Here is a 14,137-nt window from a genome sequence, read left to right as displayed (position 1 = left end):
TAATCCTATTGCTTCCTACACTTCCTAGCCAAAATAACCTCCTATTTGATCCCAACCCATATTTATAGTCATATATAAAACTACTAAACTATTAGGTGTCCTTAAATGCCTAATCAGCTGACACATCATGTCCTCACAAATCCTTAGAAATTCTTACGAATCCTTAAAAACCCATAATTTCATCTCCAATCATACAAATATCCTTACATATCCAGTGGCGAAGCTTGACAATGAAGACGGGGGGGGGGGGGTCGAAAACGTATATTCCCAAAAATTTCTATAGTATATACCCAAAAATTTCTATACGAAAACTATATATATATATATAACACTATTAAGCAAAAAGTTCGAGGGTTCAGCCCCCCGACCCCTCTTAAGATGCGCTCCTGTACATATCCTTACATCCTTCATCTTATCATCTATTTTTTATTATAAACTAAACTTTATAGCAATAGAAATACTTTAAATATAAAAAGGGCAATTTCATATATACCTCTACAAACTTGCAAAATATCATATATACACCCTTTCAAAATTATAAATATCATATTTACCCTTACAAAGTAGTAGAAATATCATATATACCTAACTCATTAAAAAAATTTTGATAAGTGACAATTTTACCATTATTTTTCTAAAACCTTGAAATCTCATATACGACCTTTAATTTCAAACATTATATTTACTCATTTCTAGCTTAATTTATTTAGTTTAAATATTATATATGAAGAATACTATTGTTTAAAAAAATAAAAATGGGTAAAATAATTTTAAGCTTAGAATATGTTATATAAAAATATGAAGTTAAAAGATGAGCATACGTGAAGACTCGAAGTTCAAAAAATAAGGGTAAAATGATTATATTTATTAGTAGAAAATAGGGCTTTTGCTACAGCATTTTCGTTCGCAAAACGGTGGCAATCGCCCTTTTACCACCAAAAATTCGGTAAGAAAATCACACGTAGCTGTTGCCTCATTGCCGCCTATTTGCCACCGTTTATTTTTTTTTTTTTGCTACAATTTTGCTAACGTTATATTGTCACGGTTTTGCTACCGCTTTTTGTCATCATTTTGCTTTTTTGTTGCTACAGTTTTGCTACCGTTTTTCTCACCACTTTGCCACCGCTTTTTGTCACCACTATTTCCACCGCTTTTTGTTGTCACCATTTTGCTACCGCTTTTGTGATACTTTTTTCCTTTAATAAATATTTTTATGCTACCATTTATGTTCATTGCAGGACTTAAAAAACGTAAATTTATAAAATTTCAAGATCGTAACAAACATCGCATCATCCTCATGGTAAACATCCAAATCAAAATATCAAACAATCCCAAATTAAAACTTCCTAAACCATACATTCGAGCTAAAAATGTTTATACATATTTGCGGACCGAAGTTGTTAGCATAGCTTCAATCTTCGTCATCCTAATGAGCATAGCTACTTTCTCTTCTTTCTTTTTTTCCATTTGAGCCATCAACCCTCCTATAATTCCATTAAACCTTTCTTTATCTTCTTCCTTCTCCTAAACAAGCTCCTTTATAATTTAGTTTAACTTCTCAATCTAAAAAAAGAAAACAAGTTTCCTTCACAATCCACAATTTTCATAAAACTTGCATTTGACAAATCACAAAACAAAAAGCTAACAGCAGGTACCGTCCCAATACTACATGGATCCAGTACTACAAAAAGCTAAAAGCTAACAGTAGAATATAAAAAACACCTTGTCATTAGGGACTTTGCAGTGTATGATAAGTTAATCTTGGTTAACTAAACCTCTAAACATGGTCAAGAGTTATTTCACCTGATAAATAGAGGGGGAGCTAGTATATAACAATGCAAATGTCATATTAAAAAATTAATATAAGTTAACACAAGTGGTCTATATTTTACTTTCTGTTTTATTTTCTAAATTAGAAGTTTCTAAAAATGAATTAGAAGTTATTATTCTAGCCAAGTTGATAAATATCAATACCTTGCATCATTGAGTTCTATATATAGCTGTCTAAATGCCATAATCTTATCATTTGATCATCAAAACCATCATAAGCAAATTGCATCCAGTTAGTCAACAAATCAAGGTTCAAACGTCAACCCATTATCGATACTAATCACAGAACTCAGAATCACTTCTAGGTAGTCACTGTTCTCGCCTTACTATTCAATAGTAATATAGATTGGTCTAATCATGTTCTTTTTTAGAATAAAACAGAGAATAAAGAAAGAAAATGCTCTTACTATTCTAAATCTATATGTCAAGTTAGATAATTTGTTTTCCCAGTCCCCATACATCTAGCAATTTTTTAGGGGTAAAGGTTTACAGATGTGCATAGTGAAAGTGACTATGTGAAAACGTCAACCATAGCATCGTCAACCTTACAACAGTTGAAATATATAAATGGAATGATGTCCTATGTAAGTTGATGCGTTGATTTAATTAAGAAAAAGATTTCATTCTGATGATTCATTCAAGTACATGCTAAGATAGTTGACACAATATACAATATACAACAAATTACTAATTGGCAAGTCAACTTAGCAACAAATCCATATATTTAACTACATTAATACATAAAAAAGAATATTATTTTCTACATACTTATATACAGAAAAAGGAATCCTAATTTGGTTATCTTAAATTAGAAGTCAAGTTACATAAATGTCTTGTTTGATTTCCTGATATCACAATGAAATTGAATCTATACAAACCCAATGAGATAAATACCGGTAATTCATATGATTTTATGGGTTATACGGAGCGATTCGGTTCAGTTCAGTATATTATTGTTTTTGTCTGTGGTGATGATGGGTTGATATGGTATTATGGCTTCGATAATAAACGATAAACATACCTCCGGATCTTATTTGCCATGTACATAAACATGAAGTTAATAAACTTGGTAATATTGACGTAGTGTATATCGTTTAGACTTGTGCATGACACCTCTATAAACATAATAGATAATACAACATAATTCCGGTATACCAAACTCTATATTTTTTAGACATGTGCATGAGATTCAAAGTTATGCATAAACTGACCCATGTAGATAATCCTATTAAAATATAGTTTTTTCTTAAATCTTTTACCACTTTTCTTTTTGCAGTCGCATAGCTCTGAGATCCCAGTGTATGTTTGCCCCCGGTTGCTGAAACGCCCAAAATTCTAAATCCGAAATGTAATAATTCATACTATTATTTAACAAAATTCGGGCATGAGCCGTTCATAATATACACATTTCCCTGTTTTAATGACATTCAACAAATAAACCTACGACGCACTTCAAAGGACATAATAAAAGTCATAACATTTTAAAGACCTTTCAAACAACCATTACAACTAGTATTTAACAAAAGTATTGACCCATTGATGGTACTTCAAAAGTTGCAGAAGCGCATAAAGGCGTTCAAGTGTGTTCGGTTCCGAGCGAGGCAATAGCATTTAAGCTTGAGATTTACCTACAACCATTACAACAAACCACATTAGCATAATACTCATATTCAACTAACACATAATGAACTTGGTGAACTAATAATCACCATTTAAATTTTGAACCATACATGACTAATTCATTCTTATATTCGACTTTCTTGTTTATGTAACCAACTTCGTTACATCATTCTCTCCAACTCATTCTATCATAACCCGTTTACACGAAACATTAAGAAAATTTCACTTATTCATTCTCATTCTAACCGGAACTGACTTGTTCATCACGGACCGTTACGGAGCTCTACTTTCGCGTTCTCATTTTAATACAATGACTACCATTAAGAAACTAATATTTAAAGGAACAAACTACTAATGATATTGAATAAACTTGTAAGTATCAAACTTACCTCGTTCTTGAGCCTTTTGTTGCGAACCGGAATTTGCTCCTTCTTCTTTCACTCCTACATATATTTCATTCTTATTTAGGTTACTTCATTCATTACATAATAATCACATTCACGCATCAATCATCTTCCATATCATATTTTGCAATGTATCAAATACTATATTTTCCTTGCACAATTCAACACCTTTCAGTCCATTCAAAATCACATAGTTTTTCATTGAGGCATTTCATCAAACACATAGTGTGCGTACAACATATTAAGCATTATGTACATGTATCCTATGCATAATTTCACTAGATATCATCACAATTCACACAATCAACCAATCTTGCACAAATCATTCATCCTACACATAATAATCTATCAATGTTCTAGTATACATACATTTATTCATAGAAATTACTCTACTTAATCAAATTACATAATCATCATCCTACTAGAACAAGTGGGTTTTCCCCCAAATCTTTAGCAAAATCACATTCAAGCATAATACACCTTCTAACTAATGATTCTAACTCATATATAAACTCAATTTCATACTAATTCATGGATTGGTAAAACCCACTTCATCAAAATGCATAAGAACATAAAATTCTAACTCACCTTAAGTTCAAGACACTTGGATTATAGAGTATTTAAACACATGCATTCGAATTGTGCCAAGAATCACTACTAATTTGCTGAAATTTGGAGTTCAATTGATGAAGTAGGGTTTCTCCCCTTCTTTTTGTCACACCCCCAAAATCCCACACGCGGAGTACCACCGCTTGGAGGCGTGACATGACCAGGATCAAGCCACCAATCATATTGAACATGTAATTAAATAGTAAAAGTTATCCATCAATACGAAAGGTGTTCATCAAAACCAACATAGTCAAGTATAGCGGAAGCATTAATGTAAAAACCCAATCGTAAGTATCAATGTATGAAATGTTATAAGTGTTTAATAAGCGTTCACGATCCATTGCCCACAACGACCTGCTCCTCCTTGTGCAAGCTCCAAAAGTACCTAAGGTCCTGCAAGGCATGCAGCAAAGAGTCAACAACTAGTTGAGCGAGTTCACAGAAAGTAAGTTCAGTAATAGTAATTGTATGAGTCGTATTATGTTCGTTCATTGTTCATGCATAGTATTAGTTCGTATCGCAGCCCTCTAGGCATGTATGCGAAGATTAGGGAAAGTTCTCAAGTATTCTAGACTATGTATATTTGTATCGCTGGCCACCCTGGCATGTGTGCGAAGTTTTAGTATGTATAGTTCGCAGCCTTCCTAAGGCATGTGTGCGAAGATCAGTCATAATATCGCAGCCAACCCCTGGCGTGTGTGCGAAGATCAGTTCAAGTAGGTATACTAGTCTAGGTCGTATCTCATCATTACCCTTCCTCACCCTGAGGACCATATCATTAAATTCTATCATCTGAGTAAGTACGAATAAATAATCCAAAAACCCATTCCCACCCTGGGAACCCCATGCCTTGGCTGTGTGAACTCACCTTGGGTTGCTCGGCAGATACACAGAAAGTACAGGTAAGCTAGTAAGTGGTCAACCACGTCCTATCATGGTTATTATACAAGTCAGGTTCGTATATAGCACGTATGTTCTACACGTATTGTATCAAGTATGCTCATGGCAAATCACATAAACGTATCAGCAATCCAATAGAAAACAGAAAACAATTCTAAGTATTCGGCCCAAACAGTTGGGCTGTAACAGTGCAGGTCCAATAACAAGTATTGTCGGTCTCGAGTCGAGACTATCGGTCTCGAGTCATATTGGTGTTGAGATCTCGAGTCGCAACGAAGGAGGTTTCGAGTCGCAACAGAGGTGTTCTCGAGTCGCAAGTGAGCTGGTCTCGAGTTGTCATGGTCCGGTCGAAACTGTTCGGTCTCGAGTCGCAACTGGACCCGCAACCTCGGTCTCGGCTGGTGTTGCTGTGTGTCGGTGTGAGGTCTCGAGTCGAGACTGAAGGTATCGACTCGCAATCTGTGTTGCAACAGAGCAGGTAACTACTTTCCATAATTTTAGTCAATTAATTCCGTGATTTTAGCAAACAGATTAGTCAGTTTCGGAAACAGATCAAACCCGATAATTAACAGTTTCAAAACACCTTCAAATCATCATCATACGTGTTCATATTATTATCATCAACAAGATCATTAGCACATCGGATTATCATACAAGACTTATACCGAAATCATTGACTATCATGCAACCTATCCTGGTTAACACGTATTAAACATCATCAACAGTCATATATCACCTACATTAACATCATACAAAACTGATTTCAAAGCAACAGGAACGATCATAAACAATCATGCTAACAAAATCCTAGATCATGAATTCCGATTAATCATAACATCACCTAAACATATGAAACACGAAATCATAGATATCATACTGACCGAGATAGTAAGAGAAGGATTCAGATTCACAAGCTCGATGAGTGTTCGGTTCGGCAGCCCTTGATTCCGAGTCGAGAGGGTGTTTGGTGTGTGTGTGTGTTCTTGATTGCAAAGTTGTGAAACTAAAACCCTAAAGGTGTGGGTGAACATGTATACGTATGGAATGGAAGTGGGCCGAAACCCCCACTTGGGCTACCTCATGGTCTCGAGTCCAACTATATGGACCGAGTGGGTTTTTATGTAATCGAATTACTATTCGGTTTAAGTAACTATATCTCGCAATCACATACTCACGTAACACATAGCATTCATTCAATCAATATAATCACGTCAATCACGATAGTTCGTATAGTTACACAAAATCTAAGAAACGGTTAAATACGAGTTGTCACATTATCCCCAACTTAAAAGAAATTTCGTCCCGAAATTTGGTACGCACTCACTGAGGGAGTAGGTAAGTTGTATCGTTCACTGGTTTTCCTGGGGTGTCACATCCTCCCCCCGTTGATCTGGAATTTCGTCCCGAAATTCAGCAGTAGTAGCTTCAGCCTCAGAAGTGGTTGCATTGGTTCCGAATAACTGGGGATACTTTTATGTCATCTGGTCTTCGCGTTCCCAGGTGTACTCTGGGCCACGTTTGGAGTTCCAACGAACTCGAACAAGAGGGATTCTCTTGTTTTTGAGGACCTTCACATCCCGGTCCGTGATTTCAACTGGTTCCTCGACGAACTGCAACCGCTCGTCGATAGTAAGTTCCTTAAAAGGAATTATGAGGGTCTCATCTGACAGGCACTTCTTCAGATTCGACACGTGAAATACATTGTGAACTGCACCGAGTTTAGCTGGTAGGTTTAGCTTGTAGGCCACCTTGCCTATTTTCTCAATGATCTCGAACGGTCCGACATACCGCGGATTTAGTTTGCCCCGTTTGCCAAAACGAACCACACCCTTCCAGGGTGAGACTTTGAGTAAAACCCGGTCCCCGACCTGAAATTCCAATGGCTTTCTACGCTTGTCCGCGTAGGCTTTCTGACAGTCGCGTGCTGCCGCCATGCGTTGTCGTATCTGTGCTATCTTTTCTGTGGCGTCCACTACAATCTCTGGACCTGTGATCTGACTATCCCCCACCTCTGCCCAACAGAGAGGTGACCGGCATTTACGCCCGTACAATGTCTCGAATGGAGCGGCTTGTATGCTGGTGTGATAACTGTTATTGTACGAGAACTCCACCAAAGGGAGATGCTTTTCCCAGCCGTTGCCGAAATCAATAACGCATGCCCGAAGCATGTCTTCAAGAGTTTGGATCGTTCGCTCAGACTGCCCATCCGTTTGAGGATGATATGCTGTGCTCATGTCTAACCGTGAGCCAAAAGATTTGTGCATCGCTTGCCATAGTTCTGATGTGAATCGTGCATCCCGATCCGAAATGATGGAAGTGGGCACTCCGTGCCTCGAAACAACTTCTTTAAGATAGATGTCTGCGAGAGTGGAGAACTTATCCGTTTCCTTTAAAGCGAGGAAGTGTGCAGACTTTGTGAGTCGATCCACGATCACCCATATGGTATCATTCCCCCGCTGGGATCTAGGTAGGCCTGTAACGAAATCCATGGAAATTTCTTCCCATTTCCATTGCGGTATCGTGGGTTGCTGAAGTAGGCCCGCTGGTTTCTGGTATTCAACCTTGACTCTCGCACAGGTCAAGCACTTGCCAACGTAAGTAGCGATGTGGGCCTTCATGCTAGGCCACCAATAAGTAGTTCTGATGTCGTGGTACATTTTGTCCGACCCTAGATGTACCGAGTAGCGAGACTTGTGAGCTTCATCCATTACCAGCTCGCGTAGGCCGCCATAAAGTGGGACCCAAATACGCCCCGTTACATAGTAGGCGCCGTTTGCCTTCTGTTCTAACCGCTGTCGTGAGCCGCGTAGGGCTTCAGCCCTTACGTTTTCTGGTTTCAATGCCTCTGCCTGTGCATCCCGTATCTGTGCAGGAAGGCTAGACTGAATCGTAAGCTGCAGCGCTCGCACGCGCAGAGGTAAAGTGTCTTTCCGACTGAGAGCGTCAGCCACAACATTGGCTTTGCCTGGATGGTACTTGATAGCGCATTCGTAATCGTTAAGTAGTTCAACCCATCGTCGTTGACGCATGTTCAATTCCTTCTGCCTGAAGATATGCTCGAGACTCCTGTGATCGGTGTAAATTGTGCACTTGGTACCGTACAGGTAGTGTCGCCATATCTTGAGCGCAAAAAACAACAGCTCCCAATTCTAAATCGTGCGTCGTGTAATTTCGTTCATGTATCTTAAGTTGACGCGAAGCGTAAGCGATAACCTTGTCACGCTGCATCAACACACATCCAAGACCCTGGATGGATGCATCACAGTATACTACGAAATCGTCCGTGCCCTCTGGCAATGAGAGGATAGGTGCACTGCAAAGTCTATCCTTTAAGTGCTGAAAACCAGTTTCCTGCGTGTTGCCCCAACGGTAGGTGACACCCTTCTGTGTCAGTAGTGTAAGCGGTTGAGCAATCTTTGAAAAGTCTTTAATAAACCGTCTGTAGTAACCCGCCAAACCCAAGAATTGGCGTATTTCCGTTGGCGTACGTGGTGCAGGCCAGTTTCTGATCGAGTCTACCTTGGATGGATCGACATGGATCCCATCCTTGTTTACTACGTGGCCTAGAAAGTGGACTTCACGAAGCCAGAAGTCGCATTTCGAAAACTTAGCGTACAGCTGTTCCTTCCGTAGGAGTTCCAGAATAAGGCGTAGGTGCTGCTCGTGTTCCTCCTGACTCTTGGAGTAGATCAGGATGTCGTCGATGAAAACAATGACGAACTTGTCAAGATAGGGTTTGCACACCCTGTTCATAAGGTCCATAAATACGGCAGGCGCGTTCGTTAACCCGAACGGCATGACGAGAAACTCGTAGTGGCCGTAGCGAGTTCTGAATGCAGTTTTGGAGACGTCCTCATCCCGGACTCTCAGCTGATGGTAACCAGACCTCAAGTCTATCTTGGAGTAGTAACACGACCCTTGCAACTGGTCGAATAAGTCATCTATGCGTGGAAGAGGATAACGGTTCTTCACCGTTACCTTGTTCAGTTCCCGGTAGTCTATGCACATCCTGAAGGTACCGTCCTTCTTTCTCACGAATAATACTGGAGCTCCCCAAGGCGAAGAGCTTGGACGAATGAAGCCCTTTTCCAAGAGCTCTTGTAGCTGTTTTGACAGTTCCTCCAATTCTGATGGAGCTAGGCGATATGGTGCGCGAGCTATGGGTGCTGCTCCTGGAGCGAGCTCGATTTAAAATTCGACCTGACGGTGAGGCGGTAATCCAGGTAAATCTTCAGGAAACACCTGAGGGTAGTCGCGTACTACTGGAATATCCTCCAGTTTCTTTTCCTTCACTGATGCATCTGAAACGAGTGCCAAGATTGCGGTGTGACCCTTCCGCAGACACTTCTGAGCCTTCAAGAAAGAGATGATGCCGACCACTGCACCACTCTTGTCACCTTGAACTTCGAGAGGTTCTTGATCAGAACGTGGAATACGAATGATCTTCTCACTGCATAAGATCTCTGCCTGATGTTGGGATAACCAATCCATCCCTATGACGATATCGAAACTTCCCAAGACTATGGGAATAAGGTCGATGGAGAAAACTTGACCGGCTAAGACGATACTACAACCCCTGCCTATCTGTGTGGCTTCTAAACTCTTACCATTAGCTAGTTCTACTACATGTTTGGTGTTTAGGGGTGTTGGTGCACGTTTTAACAATTTACTGGCTTTCACAGATATATAACTTGTATCCGCACCCGAATCAAATAAAACAGTAACATAAATATCGTCGAGGAGAAACTTACCCATAACCACATTGGGATCGTTCATTGCATCTCCTCGTCCTAGCACGAAAGCTCGACCCCTTGCCTCGTTGCCATTGTTGTTGTTGTTCCCACCGTTGTTGTGCCCGTTGCCCTGGTTATTGTTGTTGTTGCGGTTCTGATTCTGGTTCAACTGAGGACAATCGCGTTTGTAATGACCTTCTGCCCCACACTGGAAACATCCCCGGTTTCCACGCTGTGGTTGCTGCTACTGTGGGTTTTGAGGAACTGGTGGCGGAAGTTGCTGATTCTGGTTCGCAGGTCGTGAGCTCCTGCAATCTTTGGCTTCGTGCCCTAGTTTGAGACATCTCTGACAACGTTCTTTGCGACACCTTCCACTGTGGTGTCTGTTACACTTGTTACATAGTGGGTGAACTCCCCGGTATCCACCCTGCCCCTGACTGCCAGATGATTGCTGACTCGAATTCTGGTAGTCATTCGTCCTGCGCTGCTGTGCTTGAGACTGAACGGAAACTGATCCCCTGCTGGAATCCCCATCCCATTTCCGTTTGTTGTCGCTGTGTGTAGCAGGAGTAGCAGCTGGAGTAGTAGTTGCACTGACGCGTTTGGGCAGCTTGTTCTGTTCTACTGCCTGATCTGTGAGTCGATGAGCAAGACGCTGGATGTCTTGGATGTTGTCGAGGTTTTCCGATGTAACATGGCTCTGGGTCTCTGGCGCAAGTCCCTTGAGATACAACTCAATGCGCTTCACTAGAGGGTCCACCATAGTTGGACACATAATGGCCAGTTCGTTTGATCGTTTCGTATAGGCTTCAATCTCTGACCCCGTCATTTTCAAGTGATAAAGCTCGTTCTCCAACTTGTGGATGTCATCACGCGTGCAGTATTCCCTCTTAATGAGTTCCTTGAAATCATTCCAGGGTGTGGCGTTAGCAGCTGCCAACCCTAAGATCTGAACTTGGGCGTTCCACCAAGTTAGTGCTATTCCTTCTAGCGTGCCAGTGGCGTATTTCACCCTGCGAGCCTCAGGGCATTCACACATCTCGAATACAGACTCGAGCTTTTCAAACCAGTGGAGGAGTCCCACTGATCCTTCCGTGCCACTAAACGTGATGGGACGACAGTCCATGAAGTTCTTAAAAGTGCAGACAGGCTGCTGCGCTGGTTGACCTATTGTGTATGAATAGGACAAAGTTTAAACACAAGAGCTAGCTTAGGAGTGTAGGATCTAAAGATCCTAGTGTGTGCTATAACCACAGGATATACCTCCTGCTTGTGCGGCTGCAAGTGCCGCAGCAACTTGAGCTTGAACGAGAGCCTCTAGCTGGGCTTGAGTCATGTTAATTCGTCCAGACATGATCTTCATTGTAAAAGTAGCGTAAGTGAGAATGGTTCGCGAGTAGGGCGATGACAGAAAAGCGTAAGCACGTAGGTATTCTCATGTAATAAGGTCATGTGTATCTAAGTGTAATACGAGCAAAGTTCTATATAGTTCTAGCAAGTAGGCAATAAACATAAACCTTATTACCTAGGATGTCGAGTCTTGCACGTGGAGCGAAGCGTCATTGTGGATCGTTGAGAGCACTGTTCTGGTTATAGTCTGGTTTTAATAAAAAACGTTTTCCCATATTAAAACCGAGTTCTCTATAACCAATGGCTCTGATACCAATCTGTCACACCCCCAAAATCCCACACGCGGAGTACCACCGCTTGGAGGCGTGACATGACCAGGATCAAGCCACCAATCATATTGAACATGTAATTAAATAGTAAAAGTTATCCATCAATACGAAAGGTGTTCATCAAAACCAACATAGTCAAGTATAGCGGAAGCATTAATGTAAAAACCCAATCGTAAGTATCAATGTATGAAATGTTATAAGTGTTTAATAAGCGTTCACGATCCATTGCCCACAACGACCTGCTCCTCCTTGTGCAAGCTCCAAAAGTACCTAAGGTCCTGCAAGGCATGCAGCAGAGAGTCAACAACTAGTTGAGCGAGTTCACAGAAAGTAAGTTTAGTAATAGTAATTGTATGAGTCGTATTATGTTCATTCATTGTTCATGCATAGTATTAGTTCGTATCGCAGCCCTCTAGGCATGTATGCGAAGATTAGGGAAAGTTCTCAAGTATTCTAGACTATGTATATTTGTATCGCTGGCCACCCTGGCATGTGTGCGAAGTTTTAGTATGTATAGTTCGCAACCTTCCTAAGGCATGTGTGCGAAGATCAGTCATAATATCGCAGCCAACCCCTGGCGTGTGTGCGAAGATCAGTTCAAGTAGGTATACTAGTCTAGGTCGTATCTCATCATTACCCTTCCTCACCCTGAGGACCATATCATTAAATTCTATCATCTGAGTAAGTACGAATAAATAATCCAAAAACCCATTCCCACCATGGGAACCCCATGCCTTGGCTGTGTGAACTCACCTTGGGTTGCTCGGCAGATACACAGAAAGTACAGGTAAGATAGTAAGTGGTCAACCACGTCCTATCATGGTTATTATACAAGTCAAGTTCGTATATAGCACGTATGTTCTACACATATTGCATCAAGTATGCTCATGGCAAATCACATAAACGTATCAGCAATCCAATAGAAAACAGATAACAATTCTAAGTATTCGGCCCAAACAGTTGGGCTGTAACAGTGCAGGTCCAATAACAAGTATTGTCGGTCTCGAGTCGAGACTATCGGTCTCGAGTCATATTGGTGTTGAGATCACGAGTCGCAACGAAGGAGGTTTCGAGTCGCAACAGAGGTGTTCTCGAGTCGCAAGTGAGCTGGTCTCGAGTTGTCATGGTCCGGTCGAGACTGTTCGGTCTCGAGTCACAACTGGACCCGCAACCTCGGTCTCGGCTGGTGCTGCTGTGTGTCGGTGTGAGGTCTCGAGTCGAGACTGAAGGTATCGACTCGCAATCTGTGTTGCAACAGAGCAGGTAACTACTTTCCATAATTTTAGTCAATTAATTCCGTGATTTTAGCAAACAAATTAGTCAGTTTCGGAAACAGATCAAACCCGATAATTAACAGTTTCAAAACACCTTCAAATCATCATCATACGTGTTCATATTATTATCATCAACAAGATCATTAGCACATCGGATTATCATACAAGACTTATACCGAAATCATTGACTATCATGCAACCTAGCCAGTTAACACGTATTAAACATCATCAACAGTCATATATCACCTACATTAACATCATACAAAACTGATTTCAAAGCAACAGGAACGATCATAAACAATCATGCTAACAAAATCCTAGATCATGAATTCCGATTAATCATAACATCACCTAAACATATGAAACACGAAATCATAGATATCATACTGACCGAGATAGTAAGAGAAGGATTCAGATTCACAAGCTCGATGAGTGTTCGGTTCGGCAGCCCTTGATTCCGAGTCGAGAGGGTGTTTGGTGTGTGTGTGTTCTTGATTGCAAAGTTGTGAAACTAAAACCCTAAAGGTGTGGGTGAACATGTATACGTATGGAATGGAAGTGGGCCGAAACCCCCACTTGGGCTACCTCATGGTCTCGAGTCCAACTATATGGACCGAGTGGGTTTTTATGTAATCGAATTACTATTCGGTTTAAGTAACTATATCTCGCAATCACATACTCACGTAACACATAGCATTCATTCAATCAATATAATCACGTCAATCACTATAGTTCGTATAGTTACACAAAATCTAAGAAACGGTTAAATACGAGTTGTCACACTTTTTCCCTGGTCGCGATCCACACCCACACCCAAATACTGGGTTTTATTTTTATATAGTTAATTATCAATACTTACACATTCAACCCCGAAAGTTATCTTTTGTTGTCACTTTACAAAGTTTATCTATGTTTTAAAAACTTAACTAATTACATAAAAATCTAGACATCAAAATACTCTATTTTGCAAATTATGGGGTGTTACAAGTCTAGCCCCCTTAAAGGAGGTTTCGTGCTCGAAACCTTAATACGTACCAAATAGAGACGGGTAGTGCTTTCCCATTTCACCTTCCGATTCCCATGTTAGA

This window comes from Helianthus annuus, chromosome 17, assembly GCF_002127325.2.
Source record: "Helianthus annuus cultivar XRQ/B chromosome 17, HanXRQr2.0-SUNRISE, whole genome shotgun sequence".
Classification (NCBI taxonomy): Eukaryota; Viridiplantae; Streptophyta; class Magnoliopsida; order Asterales; family Asteraceae; genus Helianthus; species Helianthus annuus.
The sequence above is the reverse complement of the archived record's forward strand: the minus strand, read 5'-3'. Positions refer to the sequence as shown.